Here is an 18,968-nt window from a genome sequence, read left to right on the forward strand (position 1 = left end):
AACCAGTACATGTGGAAGGGGATTACCATTTGTGAAACACAAGATATTTACAAAGAAAGACGCTACAAGAGTTGTCAAAGTTTAAATACCTTGGCTTATCTTAACACAGCAACAACACTGTAGCAACAGGGCTAGTTAAAAAAAACAACAAAAAAACATACTGGTAAAAAACACAGCCGCAGCAGCTACACAGCAACACGGCAGCACAGCACTAACAACCCGTTAAAAAAAGAAAACGTATCAAAATCCCTGCGACGCGGCAAAAACACGGTAGCGCGGCACTAATGCTAACGCTAGCATGGCGCTAAACCGGTAAAAATCAACGAGACACGGCAGTAACACAGGAGCAACATGCTAGCACAGCGCTAACAGCGCTGGTTTTAAAAAAAAAACAGTAAAAATTAATGAGACACGGCAGTAACAGTGTAGCAACATGCTAGCACAGCGCTCACGCTGGCGCAGCACTAACGGCCGTTTTTAAAAAATAAAAAAAAAAACATACCGTTAAGTCACTTCCTCTGCACATATATTCCACTAGTGTCACTCTTACCTTTTCCACTCGACTGCCCCCTCACAGTGGTTAGAAAAAAAACGCACAAATTAGACGCATCACCGCATAAACTGCAGGGTTGAAAGCGTGCGAAAAAAGTCGCGGTTTATAAACTGGAAATTACAGTAGTTTTGCTTTGACCAATCAGGAAGGAAAAATGCTTTCATAAAAAACTTGGCACTCTGACCCCGTGCGGATGAATTTGAAATGTCATTGATCAAAGATGTTGTCAGTCCACTTGCTAAGACAGTTTGTCATGTAGGCAACACTTATCGATTAAGAAGGCCCTGGGCAGATAAGACCGACACGGCAGCACAAAAGCTCATCCGTGATTGGACAAAAAAAAACGTCTCGAAGTAGTGCAGTCCATGAGGCATACGATGAAATGAAAAGTATACACTGCTGGGGATGAATTAATACAAGTTCACGGAACAAATATTAGAATGGAGGTTGTGAATGTAGGTCAGCGCTTGCGATGGTGTTTAAGCCATGCCGGCCCTGACCAAAGCGCCACTGGTAAAATGCTTCTTATCCTGTTTGGGGTCACGGGGGGGAGCTGGAGCCTCTTCCATTAATACTGGACCCAGGGCATATTGCCAAAACCAAACTGGATAAAAATCTGTCTGTATGGGTAATATTTCCAATGGACCATTTTGCCCCCATTTTATTCCCTTCTGTGGCTGCTGGTACAGTATATATCGAAATATTGTATTGTGTATATATAGTGTATGGAAAAAATAGAATAAATGTATAAGAAATACAAAAAAACCGTTTTATGCGGTTTTTCAACATTTTATTTTTTTTATGTTCAATTTGAGAGGCAGCACAGTAGTAATATAGTAAAATTTGTTGTACTCCAATGCAAGATTCATTGATGTATATTGCTCATTTATTGTCAGTAGTTGAGTATAGTGCATAATACTGTTTAATTTAATACTGCTGTTACTAATATTTTAAAGGCCTTACAGAATAAGACAGTTAACGTTTTTGTTCCATGTATCCATGCAATGGGCGGCACGGTGGATCAGCTGGAAAGCGTTGGCCTCACAGTTCTGAGAACCCGGGTTCAATCCCAGCCCTCCCAATGTGGACTTTGCATGTTCTCCCCGTGCCTGCGTGGGTTTTCTCCGGGCAGTCCGGTTTCCTCCCACATCACAAAAACGTTGCAACCTAAATTGTAGATTCTAAATTGCCCGTAGGTGTGATCGTGAATGCGGCTGTTTGTCTCTTTGCCCTGCGATTGGCTGGCGACCGGTTCAGGGTGTACCCCGCCTCCTGCCCGTTGACAGCTGGGATATCCTCCAGCACTCCCTATGACCCTTGTGAGGATAAGTGCCAAAGAAAACGGATGGATGGATTGATATCCACGCATGTAACAAAATCCAGAACATGTACCCATCCCGAAGCAGTTCAAATACTCACCAGCAGAGGGCAGCAGCTCGGTGTCTGAGCTCTGATGGAGTTATTTCAAACGTCTAATTGGGTTTTATTACCAAGAGAAAGCCAGGTAGTCAATTTCCTCCGGTTTCATCAATACAGATCAGAACATGTGACATGAACAAAGCTATTTCCTGAGGGGGGGCTCATGGGAGCGGAGGAAATAAAAGCACTCATGGGAGACGGAGACCCAGCACTCAGTCCCCCACCCCCCCGCACCCCCCTTTTGGAGTGCTTTCAGAGCAGCTGCAACTACTCAAGTCTTCATTGAGGAGAAGCTTGCAAGAATTAATTAGCTGCGGTTTTAAACGTTTGCAAAAGTGCCGCTCACGATGTGGAAATACAGCAAGACAACATTTCGAGTACAACTTTTCATACAATTGACTGAAAAGGCATCAATTAGTTCATAATTAAATATTGCAAATTAATGCAAAAAAAATGAATGTATAATTTGTTCATGAGTTGTCATTACGGGTAAGTTTAAAAATGGGAACTACCGTATTCCTATAGGTAGTACACACAGGGAGTCGAGAATGGGTTTTTGGAGCTTTGGGCTGTGTTTTATTTGTTTGCGAATGACAATTCTTAATTCCTTAAGTCAGATTTTACTCTTAATTAACTAATGTCGCTGTCATTTTCTCACTATTTTTAAGTTTTCCCATGAATTGCTTGCTCACAAGAGCTCAGCGGCGCCCATCGCTACTGGCAAGAGTTTCTAGCTCTTGCTGTCGTCGGTTCCGCACATTTGGCGTCTCCGCTGCGAAAGGTCCGCTTCCCTTTCCGCACGACGAGTTTGTTTGACCCCCGCCTCCGAGATCAACTCTGCATATGTGCTGCAGGATAGAAAAGCCCGTTGCGAGAGAACGGAAAACAAAGCATTTTGGTGTGCTTTAAGATTGCCAAAGACAAAAAGATTATTCATTGCTTTAACTAAAAATAGAATCAGTTTTTATGAGCTGTTTGGGGACCCCTGAAAATTTCGGATCCTCAAGCAATTCGGTGTTTTCTGAATGGTAAGTAAGTTTCTTTCGGTTTGTCCCGTTAGGGGTCGCCACAGCGTGACATCTCAGATGAACGTTCATATTTGTTTGGCAAAGTTTTTACGCCAGATTTCCTTCCTGACGGAACCCCTCTTGGGGAGTGGAGGCCCCAGTGAGTTACGAAGTCACGACCGCTGGTTTACCAAAGCTATGCTCTAACCACTGAGATATGGGGCCTCTGTAAGTCTACCTCTGGTACAGTTTTTATTACTGTGCAGTTGATCTTCTCCAAGGAGAAGAGATAGCGAGGGTGGACGACTTCAAATACTTGGGGTCAACAAAGAGGAATGGAGAGTGTGGTAAGGAAATCTGGTGTGGCGGAGAAATATGTTAGAATAGTACAGGACACGTATGAGGACAGCAGAACAGATGTGCAGTAGGTGTGACAGAAGAATATAAGGTGGAGGTGGGAGTGCATCAGGGATCCACTTTGAGCCCCTTCCTGTTTGCGGTAGTAATGGATAGGCTGGCAGATGAGGTTAGACTGGAGTCTCCTTGGACCATGATGTTCGCAGATGATATTGTGATCTGCAGTGAAAGCAGGGAGCAGGCGGAGGAACAGTTAGAAAGATGGAGGCATGCACTGGAAAAGAGAGGAATGACGGTGAGCTGAAATAAAACAATGTGTGCGTGAATGAGAGGGGTGGAGGGGGAAGACTGAGGATGGACGACTTCAAATAATTGGGGTCAACAATCCAGAGCAATGGTGACTGTGGTAAGGAAGTGAAAAAACTTGGCCAAGCGGGGTGGAACAGTTGGCGGAAGGTGTCTGGTGTTCTATGTGACAGAAGAGCCTTTGCTAGTACGGATTAGAGACGGTGGCACTGACGAAAGAACAGGAAGCAGAACTGGAGGTTCCACAAATGAAGATGTTGAGGTTCTGGCTCGGAGTGAACAGGTTGGATAGGATTAGAAATGAGTTCAGGAGAGGGACAGCCGAAGTTGGATGTTTTGGAGACAAGATTCGAGAGAGAAAATTTAGATGATTTGGACATGCTCAGAGGCGAGAGAGTGAGTATATTGGTAGAAGGGTGATGAGGATGGAGCTGCCAGGCAAAAGAGCGAGAGGAAGACCAAAGAAAAGGTTGATGGATGTTGTGAGGGAGGACATGAGGACAGTGAGTGTCAGAGAGGAGGATGCACGAGATAGGATTAGATGGAAAAAGATGACACGCTGGAAAAGAAGTGTGCAGTTGATCTAGAAATCTCACCGCATCACCATCAGTCATCTTCACATTTTGCCCCTTTCGCGCAGCTAAATAAGGCCGCCAAAACATTTTAAAATCCTCAAACATCACGGAAGGGAGAGCTTTTAATACCCAGCAAAGCATCATAGCAGAGAGAGCACGTGAGATTATGAGTGTGCGCCGCGCATGATGTCAAAAGGCAAAATGGCAATCTTATGTCAACACGTTTGCCTTGTCGAGTATCAAACCCCCTCCCAAGGACACGAGGCTGTACAAGACGGTAAACAAGCGCAGGGAGCACTAAAGCTTTGCGCCTCATGAATATGAAAGGCGAGCGGGCTCTAAATCCACACACTCTTCACTCTCTCTCCATGCTTGCGTTCGCCGTGATTTATTCGGAGGTGTGTGTGTGTCTACTTTGATGTGTTGCGAGGAGAGCTTTTGCACCTGTTTGAGGAGGGGGAGAAATAGCAAGAGGTGGATTTGCATGATAAGCGAGAAGAAAAGAGGAGGAGGCCGACGCTAAGCAATACCTTTTGTCCACGTTTTGGAGATGCCACTGTATGATGATATCAACTCATTATTTAATTTCCTTTGTTTAACCAGTGGAAGCGATTGAGAATGGTCTCTCGTTTACAATGTTTACGATTCCCGCATTTGAAAGCAATACGTCACCAACAATGGCCACCTCGGCGACGAGCGAAACCTCGAATGTCTTTTGCGTTGTTAAAGAAAAATGTGCGGCCCGTCAGGATTTGTGACCTCAGGGGGGCCAATGTCACCGCGGGTGACATTTGAGAGTTTGGCAGCCAAAACAATACTGAATAATTTCGATTTGCCATACCACCGGAATGCCGACTGACCTTTAAAATAAAAAAAAAAAAAAAATACAAATAATTCCTTCATCAAATTGTAGATTTGACAATCGACAAACCTTTCAGGCATATGCTTTCTTTTTATATTTTCCCCTTAAATACCCCAAAACTGGAATAACTTGTGTACCCCAATTCACAAGTATTTGTCAGTGGGTTGATACATCTTCATCCGTTTATTGAACGGCAGCAACAGTCAACACAAAATGAGAACACTCGCAAGGAGCTGCTGCAGAACACAACTTGCGTCCAGATTCTAACACAAAACCGGATCCAGCTTCTGATATCACACATCCAACACATGGATATTACAGTGTGTACATCCATCCATCCGTCCATTTTCTTAGCCGCTTATCCTCACAAGGCTCGCGGGAGAAGTGCTGGAGCCTATACCAGCTGTCAACAGGCAGGAGGCGGGCTACACCCTGAACTGGTTGCCAACCAATCACAGGGCACATGGCAACTGACAACAGTCGCACTCACAGTCACACCTAGGGGCAATTTAGAGTGTCAAATTAATGTTAAAAACTGAAGAAAAGCCACACAGGCATCGGTAGAACATGCAAACTCCACATTGGCGGCTGCGGGAATGAACCCGGGACCTCAGAACTGTGAGGCCAACGCTTTACAGCTTTATTTATAGAGCTCTTCAAAAACAGGTTACCAGCTTGGTCACAACATATTAACCTCTTGAGTCAAGGTACGACTATACTTGTACGTTTTTTTCCCCTCTTAAATACTGACTTGTGGCGGCACGGTGGCTCACAATTCTGAGGACCCGGGTTCCATCCCCGCCTTCGTGGAGTTTGCACGTTCTCCCCGTGCCTGCGTGGCTTTTCTCCAGGCACTCCAGTTTTTAACATTAATTGGACACACTAAATTGGTGTGATTGTGAGTACGGCTGTTTGTCTCTATCTGCGCTGCGATTGGCTGGCAAGCAGTTCAGGGTGTACCCCGCCTCCTGCCCGATGAAAGCTGTGATAGGCTCCAGCGCTCCCCCTGACCCTCTTGAGGATAAGCGGTAAAAAAAAAATGGATGGATTTTTTTTTCCTGTGGTACGTGTATTGAGCTGACAAGTGAGAGGTTTTGCAACCTTGTTCCAAATCTAAGAATGTGAGGATCTTATTCCCAGGGGACAAGATAACATCCCGTTAGCGTGTCGCCACACGACACCTCGGCTGTTTCCCGTTCGCCGCCGCCGCCGCCTGAAAATCTCAAAAGACCTTTGAGGAGCCTCCGTGAGGTTCATCTTGGCACTGGATCGCATACTTGGCTCATTGTGTTTTGTTTTCTAACATCCCAACGCAGTGTGCTGTATGCTGATTAGCATGTAGGTGGCAGCCATAATTACATTTAGGGCCGTTATAAACAAAGACGACACGAGGCGCACTCTGTCACGAATGCCACCCGAGAGTTTGAAAAAAGATGGATGCACTTGTCACGCGGAGATGATAGAAATGAGCTCGTATAAATTCAGTTTGAAGCCTCTAAATTATATACAGCCGATTCATTGTTTAATTTGGTATTAAATATTTAGCATACTAGTGTTAGGTAATCTGACACCCATAAATGAAAATCTGTTATGTCTATGAAATAACACCAAGATATGTGATGTGGTACTGTATAAATATTTGCAAATTTATGCATTACTTGCGCTCAATTAATTAATGAAAAAAATTTGCGTGTAACGCAAGTTAAGTCTATTATCTATGATGTAACATCACAGTATATATTACAAGGTATAAATATTTAACAATTTATTCCTTGCTGTGAATTAGTAAAAGTTTTTGCATAAGTGCTTTTCTGTTTGATTAATGAAAAATAAATATTTGTATTTAAAATAAATAAATGAACATTGAAAAAATATTAATAGATATTATTAATATTGATGATGATAGTAATAAAGACCAGGGTAAAATAATACTGTCAACTAATAATACAAATAGAACACAACTAAATAATGATGAAAAAAAATAATACTACACTAATACTAAATATACTATATATAGAATACATAAAAAATAGTCCATATAAAATCATGGCAATAGCGATTGCTATGCAATTTATAATTTGATATCCTGTCAAAAATATAATAAATCTACAGTAAAATGTAAATGTTTCTATTTTTGGTATAATGTTTACATTCTTGTGTTGGTTAAGTTATTCTTGCTTTTAAGAACCGGTAAAAACAAAAACTAAAAATGAATTGAGATCTTCCAATCCCTGTTTCTTTGCCTCATCACCAGCAAGAAAAACATTTCATCTTCAACCGAAAGGTCATTTGAAGCTTAGGAGACTCGCTTAAAGCAGAGTGCACTATAACAACCACCCCGTCTCGAGAAATTACCATAACCCTCGGCCCCCCATCAGCAAGGTGCGGCATTAGCAGGCGGGAAAGCATGCGGCTCTCTGCCGGCGTGCGTTCAAGTCCCTCAGATTTAGCGGCGCACATCATGAGCTTACACTCTGAAGTCCAAGAATTGTGTTGCATTTTAAAAAGGTCAAGCGCTCGCATTTGCTCCGGGAGAAATTGTGAGAGGAGAATTAACATCTATGGCTGCAGAAATGCCGTCTATGTTTGCCCATCGCTAATCTTCTCCCGTTCTCCAGATAAATATGTGAGAAAATGTGTGTTGTTTTCATCATTTGCAAAAAGAGAGCAAGGTTAAGTCACATATCTGATCTATACTGGTATCTTTTTTTTCTCTTTTGGATTAAAAATGCATATAGCTGTTACAAAATATTAGTCTTTGTTTAATCAAGTGTCTTCAAAGTAGTAGTTTTTCTTCATTTTAATTTTATTTCACTATGCAATTATTTTGCCCAATCAGATTTCAACCTCTTTATGCTGCCATGTCAATTTATTCTTTCCGGGCCTTCAAAATCATAAATGTTGGCTGATGTAACTTGAACTATACTAAAAATGGGACCGTTTCTTCCAACATTTTGATTTACAAATTTGTCCCCACTGGGCCAGTGTGGGTGGTCCATAATCACATGGCCATTTTTATATCGTTTGGATATTTAGTTCAACAAGCAAAACACATCTGTAACAATCTGCACACATTCCTACATTTACCATTCAGCATCTATGATGAGTATGATCAATTTTCTTACATTTTCATTTTTTTTTTGTTCATGATATTTCATAAATATTTCATAAAGATTCCGAAGTGCTCCTCAGTATGTAGCACAGATGCGTGCCGTTACATTGTATTTCGTACAGTATTAATGTTTTTTAGTCTTTAGTGCCAAATGAAGGCGCTGGTACCAAACACACTGGTATCCAAGGGGTTTCAGGAAGGTTTCGGGACTGGGGTCACAAAAGATATAGTTCAAACCAAAACTATAAATTTTTTGTTTTCTGTCATATCCTGGCGGCGCGGTTGATCAGCTGGTAAAGCGTTGGCCTCACAGCTCTGAGGTCCCGGGTTCAATCCCGGCCCCGCCTGTGGAGTTTGCATGTTCTCCCCGTGCCTGCGTGGGTTTTTCTCTGGGCACTCCGGTTTCCTCCCACATCTCCAAAACATGCAACGTTAATTGGACACTCAAAATTGCCCCTTGGTGTGATTGTGAGTGTCGCTGTTTGTCTCGTTGTGTGCTGTGATTGGCTGGCAGAAAGTTCAGGGTGTACCCTGCCTCCTGCCTGTTGACAGCTGGGATTGGCTCCAGCACTCCCCGCGACCCTCGTGAGGATAAGCGGCGAAGAAAATGGATGGATGGATAGATCAGTCATATCCTTACCCAGCATGCCAACAAAAAGATCCTGGGGGGTTTGCTTTGTTCAGTGCGTGAGAAGAGACGAGTTGTGGTGTGAGAACTGCGTAGTGCATCACCATGACAACAACAAAATGTTAACTGTGTATCAAAACTTTGGATACTTAATTGTTGTCAAATCATCTATGAATCCAATGAACGTGATTTTCAACGGCGTCGTCGAGGAACATTTTCATCTTTGGTAAACCCGCAGAAAATCTCATTCAAACCCTCTGTGGACCAGATACAATTTTGCAGAGAGAAAAATCCGATACTTTCAGAAAACGATACTCTGGACTTGAAATTTTCAATTATATGAAACCTATTGCAAATTTGCAACCCCTGCCCGGAAATTGTTAATGATAAATGGATTTCCCAAAATACGTAATTGGAAAAAAACAAGAATTATCTGTCACGAAAGAATGAGATGACGCGATTTGTGCCGATCCAGCATGCCAAAATGGCGGCCATTTTCCTGGTTTTAGTAAAATACCTATCAAATCAATACAAAATTGTATTTCTCTTTGTATTATGTTTATTGTGACAGTAAACAACTTGAAGTGTCTTTTTAGACTACTTCACTACTTGCTCAACTGAGTTGAATAGCGTTGCCTGCTACCGTCCAGCGTTCGTACATTAAGCCAATTGCCAGTTTTTATGCTAGTCGGCTAATAATTACACGACCGCCAATTGGCTGTACTCGAATATTATACAGGCTAAAAAAGAAAAAAGAAAAATACGTTTGAACGTGTGCGTGTGTTTTACTAGTGAGCAAATGGCCCCGCCTCATTCACAAAGCGAGAGAGAAGAAGGAGGAGGAAGGAAGGAAGGGGAGGGGAAAAAAAAGTGATACGCACCTCTCAATCCTGGCAGGAGGGACCGAAGAAGAAAGAAGGAGAAGAAGAAGGGCAGGGATATTGTTTACGTTGCATTTAAGTCCACAACAGGACGCGTTCCGGGGCTGCGTTGAAGCGCCAAACAGCGGCGGTGGGAATCGGGATTAAGTTTGTGTTGACATTCCTCTCCTTTAAAAAAAAAAAAAAAAGAGAAAAGTGGATTATGATCCAAATCCGAGGCGATTTGATTTGAAAAGCGTGTAGCCTGCGATGCTGCTCCTGAATACGACGCTTTCACTGTCACTCGGCATCCACCAGGAGGTAGGAATTGAGTTGTGTTGCGATAAGAGCGAACAAACAATGTTCATATGTATGCCATATGTGTGTGCATGCGCCACGGCCGTGTCGAAATCCACCGAGGCTATGTCCAACTACACCGTGTTGCGTTCACTTCCTCACCGGCGTCACACGGAATGTTGTCACAATTAGTAGGTTTAAAAAAAAAAAACACGCACAGGCAAGTAAAAGTTATCTGGAACTTAATGTTCCCACAGTGATCATGAAACTAATGAGCGGCTCAACCATGCATGTGAGCACCTGCGAGTGGAACTATAAAAGTAGATCATCCCCACGTTTCTTGTGGTTGCAACCGGGCAGCTCTTGGAATTCTCATTTTTATTGCTGCATTTTGGAGGTTCCAGTGGAAGCAAGCTTCTTCAAGTGCAGAAGTAAGAGGAGGATGGGGTGCGCGCGGGGGGGCTGTGCTATTGTCTGGACACTGAGAGGGGAGGAGATTGAGGCTGCATGCAGATGTGCTGCTGGCAAAGGACATCTGCTGTCTCCCCTTCTGGCCATTGTCACAAGACGGCTGGAATTTAGCGCATATGTCTGCGTGAGAAAGTCAAAATGTCAAAGTTGGTGGGGTGGGGTGGGCTTGACACACAGACAATGACTTTGTTTGAGACTGACCTGCAAAAAATTGCATTATTTGTCATTCACAACTCATGGATTTATGCACTTGAAGGGAATTGAGTAGTTTCATTTAAATAACAGTAGCGCTTTGTTACCGTCGTCTGTCAGCTTGGTGCCAAGGAACCGTGTAAAAAGTGAGATGAGGAGCTCCGTTGAAACACCAATAGTGCTTTGTGCCATCTAAAGAAAAAATTCAAACCTTTATTTGGGTGAGGGATGTCAAATACTCAGTTTTTCGCTGTTTGCAGCTGGGCTCGGTCCCTTTCCTGGGGTCTCTTGTGTGTATTTGTGGTTGAGTTCTCACAGGAGATGTTGCGAAGGGTTCTTGGCTGAAAGTGAGTGAACACGTACACTTCCAGTGCATATTCTCAATGGAAGCCATTTATTTTCAAGTATGTAATTTTATGTAAAATAAGCTTGAAATGATCAAAGAGTTTCATGGTCCTACTTTGTAGTATATTTAGGGGGGAGGCCCCGTAGCTCAGTGGTTAGAGCACTGGTTTGGTACACCAGGGGATGTGGGTTCGTATCCCACTGGGGGCATCCACTCCCTGAGAAGGGTTGCGTCAGGAAGGGCATCCGGCGTAAAAATTGTGCCAAACATATGTGCGTTCATCTGAGATGACACGCTGTGGCGACCCCGAAAGGGACAAGTCGAAAGAAACTCACTCACTTTGTAGTATATTTAGGGAATAATAGGCAATTATATACCTTTTTGAAGGAGTGTACTTGTTTTTTTATTTTGTCACTTTTTTTGTATTCACATTCATATTTTTTCTATCCGCAACAGATAGTAGCAGTACTGTACAGTAAAACCCGATGACGAGCAAAAAAATCATCTTTTGTAACACAACAGCCTGTGATTTTTGATACTTATATGTTTTCTACTACAAATTGAATTTGAAATTTGAACTCATTGAAAATAGTGTGCAAGTAAATATTTTAGTGCTACTACTCTCCACTTTAGATAAAGACGGGAGTTAAAGTGAAACAATTTCAGGAGAGACTTTCTGGGTTTCTGGAATTAGTCAATGGGTGTGTCCACTTGTGACACATAAAGCTTCTCTGTTCAAGGACGGAAAACCGGTAGCAACTGTAGTTGTTCACACACGACGTCAACTCAAGATATCCGATTGAACTTCATTGCTAGCCTAAACAGAAAATAAACAGTCTCCAAGTCTTGTGGCAGGTTGTGAAAGCGTTCCCTGTGCATTATTAAGGATCATACGTGATGTGCAGACGGCACGTTCAACAACGATTAGCCGAGCGATAGACTGAGAAATGATCACGCTATATCAATGTTGATGTACGCTACGAGCCTTCTAACCTTTGAACCCAATTTTCCTGGGAAAAATTACCGTGTACACTTGTGGCATCGCTGCGTATGAAAACACATTTGGAGGCTATCAAGTGCTTTCCAATTCTGTATAACCCGTAATCACGATGTCATTACTTGCCAATCAGGAAGAAAAAGTACAATAACAATGGTAAACTGAGGAATCAGGAAATTGTTGCATTTAATATTGTAGTGTAATTTAGTTTGATGTGTAATTAAAATAACGTTTTAGGGAAGTAATGCGCATGGTGACATACAAAATAGCAATGTACCCCCCAAAAATGAAGAAAACAAGTGTGGAAATTTTTCCTTTCAGTTTAGTGGTTTTTTTATGAAGATGTAACTGCACCATCAAATGAATGAATGAATGAATTTTCCTCTGAAACAATATTCTACAATGTTCTCTCCCCTCTGCTGTCACATATCTAATTCGTTAGTGTGACTGTGATTTTCCCGGAACCTTCAGTCCGGCTTGCAGTACTGATCCCTCCCCTCATCTGCCGTGCTCCACTCTGGTGGGAGTTGAACTTCCTCTGGCGTCCCCACGGTGTACTCGTGTTCCGATATGAAAGCTGCAAACGCATCACATGCCACTTCACGATGAATGTGGTGGCTCCTGTCAAGTCTTTTGATGTATCAAAGGATGGAAAATAGCATGGGAAAATGCAAAATCAAAGAGAACTTTATGGACAAGTGTACTACAAATGGCTGCTTGATTAATTAATCAATCGGCGTTGAGCTAGACATCTTAAATTCACCCATCAGTCTTATAGTTTTGGAAGATTTTATACATTCAACTTTGTTTTGAGAAGGCCCCAGTGTACTGTACACGAAAGGTCCGTAAAGGAATGCTTGGATCACTTGTGGAAGCACACAAAACTCTGACCTCAACCCTATAAAACATTTTTAAAAGATAATTTTATACCTTTGATGCCAGCGGAGAGACGATGTAGACTAGCGTGTATCTTCCGCTCCAGAAATGGTCACTGATAGTCTAGTGGTTCACTTGCCTGACTTCGGTGCAAGCAGCATGGGTTTAGTTCTCAGCCAATGATGTTGTGAAAGTTGTTTGTCCATGAAAATGAACAATATCTGCAGTACAAAAATTCCATCCATGATCCAAGGATGAATGGATTCACTTAGGATCACGTTACAGATCTTATATCCTACCGCTGATCCAGATTGGAATTGTTTGTCCTTGGTGGAGACTGTTGGATTATTTTTTCATTTTTTTTGCCATGTGGAAAAGTACAGAGAAGGTCAGAAGGAGCAACAATGTGTCTTTGTAAACCTAGAGAAAGCCTATGAGAGAGTACCAAGAGAGAAACTGTGGTACTGCATGAGCAAGTCCGGTGTGGGGGAGAAGTATGTTAGAATAGCACAGGACATGTATGAGTACAGCGGAACAAAGGTGAGATGTGCCGTAGGTGTGACAGAAGAACTTAAGGTGGAGGTGGGACTGCATCAGGGATCCGTGCTGTGCCCCTTTCTGTTTGCGGTAGTAATGGATAGGCTGACAGATGAGGTCAGACTGGGATCCCCTTGGGCTATGATGTTCGCAGATGATATTGTGATCTGCAGTGAAAGCAGGGAGCATGCAGAGGAACAATTAGAAAGATGGAGACATGCACTGGAAAGGAGAGGAATGAAGATTAGCCGAAGTAAAACAGAATATATGTGCGTGAATGAGAGAGGTGAAGGGGGAAGAGTGAGGCTACAGGGAGAAGAGATAGCGAGGGTGGACGACTTCAAATATTTAGGGTCAACAATACAGAGCAATGGAGAGTGTGGTAAGGAAGTGAAGAAACGGGTCCAAGCGGGGTGGAACAGTTGGCGGAAGGTGTCTGGTGGTCTATGTGACAGAAATCTCCGCTAGGATGAAGGGCAAAGTTTATAAAACAGTGATGAGGCTGGCCATGATGTATGATTAGAGACGGTGGCACTGAAGAAACAACAGAATGCACACCTGGAGGTAGCAGAAATGAAGATGCTGAGGTTGTCGCTCGGAGCGAGCAGGTTGGATAGGATTAGAAATGAGCTCATTAGAGGGACAGCCAAAGTTGGATGTTTTGGAGATAAGATTCGAGAGGAGACTTCGATGGTTTGGACATGTTCAGAGGCGAGAGAGCGAGTATATTGGTAGAAGGGTGCTGAGGATGGAGCTGCCAGGCAAAAGAGCGAGAGAAAGACCAAAGAAAAGGTTGATGGATGTTGTGAGAGAGGACACGAGGACAGTGGGTGTTAGAGAGAAAGATGCACGAGATGACACTCTGTGGCGACCCATATTGGGACAAGCCGAAAGAAGAAGAAGAAAAAGAAGAAGGGTCTGTTTTTATATTCAGTCAGACTGGATGTTTGTTTGTCACCAAAATATCTCAAAAAGTTGACAATAAATTTGGGTGGTATTTTGTATGATCCAACCACAAATTGATTGATTTGACCTCCGACTGGATGTTTGTTACCAACATAACTCAAAAACGATATCAGATTTGGATGGCATGTAGTATGGCCTGAGGACAAATTGGTCGTGTTGTCGTGATCCAAATTCCCAGGTTCCCATCCAAATTAGCGTTGTTTGCACTTGGCAAATGTCTCGGCTTTCATTTGTAATACTGCGAGCACTGCAGCCATTCATCCAGTAAAGCCTGTTCCGAGTGACACGGACCATTAAACGACGTTCTCAATGCTTTAGCAGTTCGAAGCGGATTTCACCGTGAGCTTTGTCGTCTCAATAGCTGTACTGCGAACACTTTTACACCTCTCTGAGCCGGCGCGCTATCTTCACATTTCAAGCGCTAAGACACTTCAAACATTTCTGTGTGCTGAATGGATTTGGCGCGCTTGACAAATGTTCAGCGGCTGTTTTTCCTCTCGTTTTTCCTGGCTGTGAAGTTTTGGGCCTGGTGGATGTGGCCAGCAGCAGGTGGTTGATTCTCCGCAATGATAAAAGACGCTGGATGCTGTGATCCTCACGTCTTTGTAGGCGCTGGCAGTCTCTGTCGGCGGGTATGAGCCAAAATATTCATCCCGGCTAAGTGAAGCCATTTTGTCGACAGCTGTAGCTTGCTCCATTTCAGAATTCCACAAAATTTCATGCTTCGTGAAAAGACTGCCTGTCTTATCTGGAGACAAAAGTGTGGTTGCAAATTCTTCATTCGTGGTGATTTTTTTTATTGTGAGGAATGACTTGAAAGACGCTTTTTTACAAACACTCAGCATAGCGCAATCGAAAACATCAAACAGGTTTAACGATTATGATTATTGCCCCGACCGACTGTTATCTGAGCAATTTTGGGGAAGAAAAGTCACTTAGTATGTGTGCCCACCCTTTAGGGTGTCATTTGAAGTACGTTGTACTGAAAACCACATTACTGATCTGTTGTATAATAAGCACTAAAAATTGATAAATGTGGTATATATAATCTTGTAATTTCTGTTTTACATTCATGATGGACGACGCCATTGCGGATGTCAGCGTGCATTGATTTGCCAAACCACTTTTACCCATTAAAGGTCCTACTTTCTGGTTTTCTGGAATGCGGCATTCCACGGAAGCAATAACTGTGCTGTTTTCAATGTCCCTTTGGGAGCCGTTTTGCTAAAATTTGCATTTACAGGCTTGAAGACACCGGCGCTTTTCCGTTTTCATTTAGCATCGCTGTAGCGTAATTGCCTCCGTGGAGTCTCAAGATTTTTGATCACTCTCCGTCTAACGGCAACTAATAGCGAATTTGTGGATTAACATTTCTGCACATGATTAACTCACTATGACTGGTGGTGATGGGGTGTGGATATTTACTCTTCCTGGTATTTATGACAGTTGGAGTTTGCTCAAACCACTTAATAACCTCCCATGCGCTCCTCGTTAACGACAAGCCATTTCCCTCCAAAGTGCTGCTAATGGCTTGCATTAACATGGAGGCCGGCCGCCGACGAGATGGAAACGAAGTGATGCGCCACCTGAATGCAGCTCGTGCGCTTACTGAGTGAGGGCAGAGGCATTGTGAGCGTTGCGAGGAAAGCGGTAAGGCTGACAGCTCGTAATGCACTCATGGATGAATGTTACCTACTGGAGGAGTCAGTCACACGGAGAGGAACTAATAGGCTGAATGTTTCAGATGATCACGGCACACGTTTTTTTTTAGATTGATCTGCACAATGTAATGACATTACAGTACAAAGGTAATAACAGCTTGGATCAATTTAACAATAGAGCGGGTTGTGGTTGCGCCACTGGATCTCATCATCCTGTGAGGTTTTTTTTGTTGCTGTTGCCTATAGAGCTTGTGCACCTACGTCACCAAAGTAACGTGACTGGGTTTACTGACAGTCTAACAAAGCATTGTCCAATGCTAAGTCGGTTGGAGACGGCATGCAAATATGTCTTATCGCACGACGCCCAGAGTTTTGTCTGATACCGTTAAACATTTAGAAGGTGATGATAAACGAAGGTACGTGGAAAAATGAGAGACACTCGGCATAGATGACCCATATTTAATGCCAAATTCAATGTTTTTGCCGATAAGAAAGTGCACTGTTAACCCGATTCCGCTTGTGTTGGACAACTGGATCTACACATGAATCTGGTGAGTAAGTCGTCAAGATTTACACGGAAGAGTTTGGAAGCGTAGAAAAGTCTGGACGCATACAAATACTTTGTCGCTGGATCTGTTCTCAATCAATAATAAATCCCACATAGCGATGGAGCCACTCAGATTTTTTCAATACAAATACCAATATTTAAATAAATGACCCCTGGTTTTACACAAACTCGCATTCATTAACTATGATTGGGGAAAAAAAAAACTTGACGGCTCGTGAACGTGGAAGCGTGTTGTGGCCACACGTTAAACTTCAGTAAACCTCTCCGTGACAGATGTTTTTTTTTTTTTTTTAAATATGCATTGTTCTCAAATGAGTCCAATGCGTATTTTAAAAAAGTAAATAAACAGCTAAGATAGGCTTGAGCCCCCGTACACGGAAGCGTGTCGCGGCCACACGTTAACCTACGTAAACCTCTCTGTTTATTTTCTTTTCTAAAATAGGCAATGAACTCATTTGAGAACAATGCACATAAAAAAACAAACAAAAAAAACATCCGTCGGGTAGAGGTTTACGAAAGATTAACGTGTAGCCGGAACATGCTTCCGTGTAGGTTGGAGACGACTCTCTGTCCCCCCCCCCCCCCTTTTTTTTTTTTTTTAAATGTTTTGTTCTCAAATATGCATTCATCCATCTATTCAATTTCTACTGGCTGTGTCCTCATTTGGGTTGTGGGTGAGCTGGAGCCTAACCGACTTTGAGCGAGAGGACAAAACTGGACAAACAACCCGTTCACACTTCCATTGACACCTATATACAATTGACGTTATGAATGAATCCAACAAATAATAATAAAAATGTTGTTGCGAATGTTGGGGGGAATAAGTAAACTTAAGACAGGTGAGCCTGATCTGAAATTTGGAACCCAGAACCTCTTGACTGAGGCGGACATCCTAGCCAAAACATTATGATTGCGTTGCCTAGCAACAAGCAGAGGTGCGTGGAAAGGCGCTACATTACCGCCATTACGATTGTTTAATTCATTTTTTTTTTTTTTTTGGTTAAATTGTCCTTGTCAGAGTATTTTGAAACAAAATGGTTTTTACTTTTACTAGTTTAGTTCCATTAGCCGGAGCTTCATTGCACTAGCTACTTTTATTCAACTCTTATTGCTTGCGTGATCATTCCATTTTAATTTGTTGAGAGAGACCCTTGGGTGCTTTCATATGACTCTGTTCCACTATTCCAGCAGCATTGCTCTTGACGTTTGACTCCGTTTGACCAATCGAACGCCAGGCAGTCGGCTGACCGCACACAAAGTGTCTGCGACCTCACAGAAGCAATGTTTCCAAAATCAATTCTCACGAAATCTGGTTAAAAACAACAGAGCTGCCTAATGTGCCGTTTGAGTATAAACGAAGAAAGTGAATTTAAAACAATTTCTTGATGGGGAATTAAGTTTAATTTACATTGTTTTATAATGTATTTATTATTGTTTCAGTTAAAATGATATTGTTGAGCAGTAATTGGATATTACTCACCAGTTTCTCGGCACTTAATTATTTTACGGACAAATATTGTAGGTAACTCCAAAGAGGTAAATTTCCATGTCCCTAGGGCTAGTTTCTGTAGCCGGGGATCGGATCGCCAAGGTCCCCGCCTTTGGCCACCACCCAGCTGACATTGCACCCGACCCCTATGGCCCCTCTCACAGGTGGTTAGATCCCGGATACAAGCGGCCGAAATTAGTTTCCTCCGCAGGGTGTCACGGCTCTCCCTTAGAGAACAGGGTGAGAAACTCAGTCATCAGGGAGGGGCTCAGTGTCGAGTCCGCATTGAGAGGAGCCAGATGAGGCGGCCGGGGCATCTGATTCTGATGCCTCCCGGACGCCTCCTCGGTGAGGTGTTCTGGGGACGTCCCGCCGGAAAGAGACCCCGAGGACGACCCAGGACACGCTGGAGAGACTGTGTCTCTCGGCTGGCTTGGGAACGCCTCGGCGTCCCTCCGGAAGCGCTGGAAGAAGTGGCTGGGGAAATGGAAGTCTGCGTATCCCTGGTGAAGCTACTTACCCCAAGACCCGACCCGGAAAAGCGGTAGATAATGGATGGATGGATATTTTAACTTGAGTACAATTCATGGGTACTCTGCACACCTGTAGTAACAAGTGTTAGAACGTGCCGTACATGTGACATCAAACGGCAAAAGAATAAAGCAATTCTGTTAATGCATTTTACATTTTGTGAAGTTCTTGCATTTATTCTTTGCACAATTCCCAATTCATTGTAAGTCAAAGAGAAATACTGTACGCAAATCCGAATCCCAGTATCTCGTGGTTGCGAGCCCACCCTTTTAAATCTCCACTGATTAATCTGTGTCCACTTTGAGCATAATTTTATGCATATACTTTTTTTGTCGAGGCAAAATAACAGTTTGTGTGG

At 43.0% G+C, this 18,968-nt stretch overlaps 1 protein-coding gene across 2 annotated transcripts in view; it reads left to right on the plus strand.

Moving 5' to 3' along the window:
- Positions 1 to 9,675: 9,675 nt before the first annotated feature.
- The window catches only part of ctbp2a (C-terminal binding protein 2a), a 54,048-nt gene continuing 44,755 nt past the window's right edge, over positions 9,676 to 18,968 (plus strand). For both annotated transcript variants that reach the window (XM_061838029.1, XM_061838033.1), the window contains exon 1: positions 9,676 to 10,000. The gene's annotated coding sequence lies outside the window, so the exon portion shown is untranslated. The remainder of the gene's footprint in view (positions 10,001 to 18,968) is intronic.

This window comes from Syngnathoides biaculeatus, chromosome 12 (assembly GCF_019802595.1).
Source record: "Syngnathoides biaculeatus isolate LvHL_M chromosome 12, ASM1980259v1, whole genome shotgun sequence".
Taxonomy (NCBI): domain Eukaryota; kingdom Metazoa; phylum Chordata; class Actinopteri; order Syngnathiformes; family Syngnathidae; genus Syngnathoides; species Syngnathoides biaculeatus.